Genomic DNA, 6,000 nt, shown 5'->3' with positions numbered 1-6,000 from the left:
GACAACCTGCCTAACAACGACGCCTGTCGAGCGCCAACTTGATCCTGACACTGGAGGTGAGTGGGGTTTAGTTTATGCATAGGTTGTACATCGGGGATCTCACGAAGCGCTCGGGAGGATTCAACGACACCAGGCTTGTAAACAAAAGGCGCTCGGTCCCCGGTAGCTTTACTTATGAACCCTGAGAAGTGGTTGGCCGAGCATCTCTGTCGCAGCCCCAGCTCTCCCACCAAAGACCGTTAAGTCTCCAGTTGGGTCTTTTTCTGGATCGGGCGTCAGTTTCTCCATCTGTGAATGGACGACTGGAAGATCGCGACCAACTCGGTTCTGCCCTTCAGAAGCTCGGCAATCCGGCTGGGCGCTACCGGATAAAGTTTTAACACCAAAGACCCCGGGCGCGCGCTGGCACCAGTCCCAGGGCAGCAGCGAAGAGCTCGGCCCGCCCGTTCCTCGCACACGCACCTCGAGTCTGCTCTGCCTCTCGCAGGAGATGCGCACAGTGGGGAGGAAGTTCCGCGGGAATCCCTCGATTGGAGGCCGAACCTCCTCTACAGAGAACAAGCCACTATGAGTACGCTCACGCGCAAGCTTCTAAGACCCGTTTCCGCCAACGTACTTCAACGAGTGTAAGATGGCGTCCGCGCAGGCGCGTGAACTAGTAGCCGCAGAGACTCAGCCGCTTGCCCTGCCTCACGTGGTAATGGCCTCTCAAAAACCGCCATTGAAAAAAAGAGCCGCGATGTTGTCACATGACGCAGGCCTACCAATACGACAACGGGAAGGCGCCAAGGTCCTTGTCACGTGACCAAGGAGAACGCTGAATTTGCCACTGTCACATGATCAAGTAGAGGCGTGGAAAGGGGAGGGAAACGTTCCGACGCCACGTAACGCCTACGGTTCTGTCACGTGACTAGGGCCCGCCTCCTTCTCTCTCTTTGTCCCTCCCTTCCTCTCCGGCTGGGCCTGCGTCGAGCGGCAACGCGGCGGCGAAGGGGCGGGGCTCCGACCGGTCACGTGGCCCCGCACCTCCCCGGCGCGCGTCCGCCTGCTCGCCCCCGGCCCCGGCTCCGGCTCCTCCTCCTCTTCTCGCCATTGCAGTTGGACTCAGCAGCCCGGTGCGCACCGCGTGGCTTTTGGGGCGAGACCCCGGCGGGCTCTGGCAGGAGGGCGGCGGCTGCGGTCGGAGAAGGGGACGCGGACAAGGTAAGAGTCAATGTGGCGGCGGCCGGGCCCGCTCCCGCCTCTCCCCCTCCCCCCGCCCGTCCTCCCACTCAGCGCGGGCTCGGCTGAAGAGTGGCGGTGACAAGGCTTGAGGCGCCCCGCGCTCCCCGTTTCCGCCCGGTCCTCTCCCCCTGGCGCCTGGCTCATTCCTTCTTTGCCAGCCTTGCTCCCGCGCTCGGCCGTTACTCTCCCCCATTGTGCCGAGGAAACAAAATGGCGGCGGCGAGGGCCCGGTGCGCGCGCATCCGCCCCCCCTCGCGGCCCCTCGGCCGGCGGCGGCGCCTCTCGCGGGGGGTGCGCGCGCACCGGGCCCCCGGCCGCCGCCTCCCCCGAGCCGGGCTTTGTCTGTTGTGGCGCTACGCGCGCACGCGCGCACGTGCCGGCAGCACACACCCCCCTCCGGCCGGGAGCATCCTGACCCGCGCTGCGGGGGCGACCCCCCTTTCCATCTGTCCTCCTCTTTGTCCCAGTCCCGCCCCGAGTTCCAGGAGGGTCGCAGGTTCCCGAGGCGGGAAACGTCGCCTCCTTTGTCCTTACGTGGGGCAGAGAGGCAGACCCCCTCCCTGGAACCCCGTCATTATTTGGACTGTAAAGGAGGCTTCATGGGGTTCCCAAATCTCTGGCTACCTAGGCCTCCCCCAGATCAGGAGCCAGATTTGGCGGAGGGTTTAAGCTTTTTTTCTTTTTAATTCAGGTGTTTCATTGATGTTGAATTTTTCTCCAGATTGTTTAGGACTTGGCATTCATTCTCCCCCAAAACTGTGATCTGGTGCGATATTTGAGTGTCCTGCAAGATTGGGACCCAAGAATGAGAGCTTGAAACCCTTTCCCTTTTCTACCTTATTTTCTCAAGTAGTTGAGTGACAGATTCTTGGGGTTGCTCTTGAGGTTCTGTCCCGGGTAATACTCCGCCTGGGAGAATTATTTGGGGTGTACAGTGATCAGCGTGCTCTCCCCCAGTTCACTGTCTAAACCTAGGGAGAGTAAGCCATCTCTTCTCAACATTTCCAAAACTGTTTGAAAGTTGCTTGGGATTCTGCCTAGGGGACCTGATCGATCAGCAAGGAAGCATTGGTTAACCTTTTCCAGACTCAGACATTTCAGTGATTCTGAATCTTTTTATGATTGCTGAGGACTGTGATGTCTTTAAAATGAGTGGTCTGGTTGGCATATTTGGAGTCCATGGGAAAACACAAGGTCTCACCCGAAGTTAGGACTGAAATTTACGACTTTAGGCTCTTTTTCTCAGGTATTTGTGGTCTGGAATCTCCACGGATTGCTCACAGTGCTGCCACTGTGCTTTGTGTGTGGTCTCATGGGATGTAGCTACAGCAGCCGCTCAGACTGTGCATGAAATGTGGGAACCAGAGGCTCATTCACAGCTGGAATGGGGGGGGAAAGGCCCCAGGGCACTGGCAGATGCTACTATCCCTGTCACTAGTCCTGGGGTCTTTACCCCTGAGCTGTCTCTTGGCCTTGTGGACAGCTCCTGGTCCCTGGGATTTGTGAATAGAATCTGTGCAGACCCTAGCGTTGTCTGAATTGATTGGAGGCAGGCAGTTAGTGCCAGGCTTGGCCTTGCTAGCACTGGGCACTGATTTATCAGGGTCTCCCTACCCTGCTGAAGCTTGGGCCAGCCTGGGAATCTCCCTGTTTCTGGAGTGGAGTGGTGCCTAATCATTTGCAGTTTTTCTTTATTTTTTCCTGATTGAACTTGTCCAGTGCCTGTAGGTAAAAATTCCTTTAACTCCTTCCATTGTACTCGAGGAGATGCCCATATTCCTGGGAGTGAGGAATCTAAGGTTGTCTCTTATTTTTCTTAAATTTTTTTCTTGTCAAAACAAACAAAAAAATATTGGCAGGAGTGGCTGCTAATATACATATATATTATGTATTTTTAATTTTATTTATTTTTTTTGTCTGCGTTGGGTCTTCATTGCAGTGCGCGGGCTTCCTCTAGTTGCGGTGATCGGCGGCTACTCTTCATTGTGGTGCGTGGGCTTCTCATTGTGGTGGCTTTTCTTGAGCACACGCTCTAGGCGCATGGGCTTCAGTAGTTGTGGCTCACGGGCTCTAGAGCGCAGGTTCAGTAGCTGTGGCACACGGGCTTAGTTGCTCTGTGGCATGTGGGATCTTCCCAGACCAGGGCTCGAACCCATGTCCCCTGCATTGGCAGGCGGATTCTTAACCACTGTGCCACCAGGGGAGTCCTGGCTGTTAATATCTTTTTTTTTTTTTTCCTCAGTTTAAGGAGAACACTTTGGTTTTTTTATTTATTTATTTTTGGCTGCGTTGGGTCTTCGTTGCTGCGCGCAGGCTTTTTCTAGTTGCGTCGAGTGGGGGCTGCTCTTCGTTGCGGCGCGCAGGCTTCTCATTGCTGTAGCTTCTCATCGCGGAGCACGGGCTCTAGGTGCGCTGGCTTCAGTAGCTGTGGCTCGCGGGCCATAGCGCACAGGCTCAGTGGTTGTGGCACACGGGCTTAGTTGCTCCACAGCATGTGGGATCTTCCCAGACCAAGGCTCGAACCCGTGTCCCCTGAATTAGCAGGTGGATTCTTAACCACTGTGCCGTCAGGGAAGTCCACTGGCTGTTAATATTCTGATGTCACAAATATGGTGCTCATGTTCTCCTCGTTAAGTTTGCCAGGTAGGGACAGGTGGAGTTGCTGATGAGGAAAGAGCCTTTTACAAGTCTATAAGCCTCTTCTCTTTGGTTAAACATAGGCAGCACTTGTAGGCTTCAGCAGGATGTGGGAGTTGGAAATGTGCTCACTTTTTAAAAATTATTTATTTTTGTCTGCATTGGGTCCTTGCTGCATGTGGGCTTTCTTTTAGTCGCGGCGAGCAGGGACTATTCGTGGCAGTGTGCGGGCTTCTCATTGCAGTGGCTTCTCTTGTTGCGGAGCACGGGCTCTAGGCGTGCGAGTTTCGGTAGTTGTGGCGCATGGGCTCTAGAGCGCAGGCTCAGTAGTTGTGGCGCACGGGCTTAGTTGCTCCGCGGCATGTGGGAATCTTCCCCGACCAGGGCTCGAACTCGTGTCCCCTGCATGGGCAGGCGGATTTTTAACTACTGCGCCACGAGGGAAGCCCTGTGTGCTCACTTTTGAAAAAGGCTTTAGAAGTTTTCTTTGGGCTGAGGCGGCTCCCTCTTATTTACCTTTCTCATCTTTCTCCCCAGTTCCTCCTGATTTCACCTTTTACACCTCAGAGGAATGATTCCTTTCCCCTGGAAACTTGGACTTGCTCTCCTGCTACGTTTTGTCATTAAGTTGCTTAACCTTGTGCAGTCTTGAAAGATGTGTAAGGTGTCACCATCTAGTATTAGCAGGTATGGCCCACAAAATGGTGATATTTGATTTGCATGTTGCTTCGATCGAATATTCTCAGGACTTAGGATTTTTAGGCTCTGGGTATTGTTATTATTATTTTAATTAATTAATTAATTTATGGCTGTGTTGGGTCTTTGTTGCTGCGTGCGGGCTTTCTCTATTTGCAGCAGGCGGGGGCTACTCTTCGTTGCAGTGCACGGGCTTCTCATTTCAGTGGCTTTTCTTGTTGGCGGAGCACAGGCTCTACGTGCGTGGGCTTCAGTAGTTGTGGCTCGTGGGGTCTAGAGCGCAGGCTCAGTAGTTGTGGCGCACGGGCTTAGTTGCTCTGCAGCATGTGGGATCTTCCCGGACCAGGGTTCGAACCTGTGTCCCTTGCATTGGCAAGCGGATTCTTAACCACTGCACCACCAGGGAAGTCCCTCTGTATATTATTATACATTATATTTGATTTTAGCAAAGTCCTGGGCCAGAAAGATTTGATTTCTTTTTCCAGTGGCAGGGTTCGGAATTAGAGTCAAATAGTGGTTTGACGGGAGCCTACACACTGTTGGTTAGTGAAATGGGGTTGCGGCCCTGAAGAGATGAGGCGGACTTTAGTCTTCTGCTGCAGCATTTGACAATTTTGTCTGAAGCCACTAGTTTCCCTCCTACTTTGTTATTTAGGGTAAGTCGGTGCTGCCTCTGTGGTGTTAACAGTGTTACAGAAATAATAATGAAAGCAGGGTAGGCATATATTTGTTGGGGAGGCTTGTCAGTGTGCTGACTTTCTAAAAGAAATTGTTCTTTGCCATTGTTATGTTCTATTAAATCTCTGTGGGATTTTTCCTAGACATCACTTTCTAGGTGATACTATTATAAATAGCAATTGGAAATTCAGTCAGACTTTTTTTTTTAATATTTATTTATTTGGTTATATTGGGTCTTAGTTGCAGCATTTGGGATCTAGTTCCCCGACCAGGGATCGAACCTGGGCCCCCCTGCATTGGGAGTGCAAAGTCTTAGCCACTGGACGACCAGGGAAGTCCTTCATTCAGACTTTTAACATCAGCTGTTTTCAGATGTTTTGTGAAATGATGTCCAGTTGAAATTTAATTTTTTTCTCTTCTCATTGAATGTCCACATAATGAAGAAGTTGAAAACGTGGCTCTAGTTTTAACAATAAAATGAGTTTACTGTCCAAGGGATATTTTCTTGTCCATATAAGATCACAAAGGATCATTTACAAAGTTGAATGTGTGTCCTTTTTAGAGTCTGTAAATTTGTTCCAGATTATTTTTTTAATCTTAGGTGATTAATGAGAAGAGGTGCTATTGGCAATTTGAGGTTCATGGTAATTTTCCTTGAAGCAGCCATTCATATGATTTCCATTAGGATTGTGGTTCAAGCTCAAGGATAAGGTCTTAACTGGGATAATCTGCTAGGCCACTTGCTTTTGTGCTGCTTGCCTTTGA

At 51.8% G+C, this 6,000-nt stretch overlaps 1 protein-coding gene across 4 annotated transcripts in view; it reads left to right on the top strand.

The window, feature by feature from the left end:
* Positions 1 to 1,001: 1,001 nt before the first annotated feature.
* The window catches only part of ILF3 (interleukin enhancer binding factor 3), a 28,324-nt gene continuing 23,325 nt past the window's right edge, over positions 1,002 to 6,000 (top strand). For 2 of the 4 annotated variants that reach the window (XM_059918412.1, XM_059918411.1), the window contains exon 1: positions 1,002 to 1,203. The gene's annotated coding sequence lies outside the window, so the exon portion shown is untranslated. The remainder of the gene's footprint in view (positions 1,204 to 6,000) is intronic. The other 2 variants (XM_059918410.1, XM_059918409.1) reach the window with 1 other exon arrangement.

The sequence above is a fragment of the Balaenoptera ricei genome, chromosome 3, assembly GCF_028023285.1.
Source record: "Balaenoptera ricei isolate mBalRic1 chromosome 3, mBalRic1.hap2, whole genome shotgun sequence".
NCBI classification, from domain to species: domain Eukaryota; kingdom Metazoa; phylum Chordata; class Mammalia; order Artiodactyla; family Balaenopteridae; genus Balaenoptera; species Balaenoptera ricei.
The sequence above is the reverse complement of the archived record's forward strand: the minus strand, read 5'-3'. Positions and strand labels throughout refer to the sequence as shown.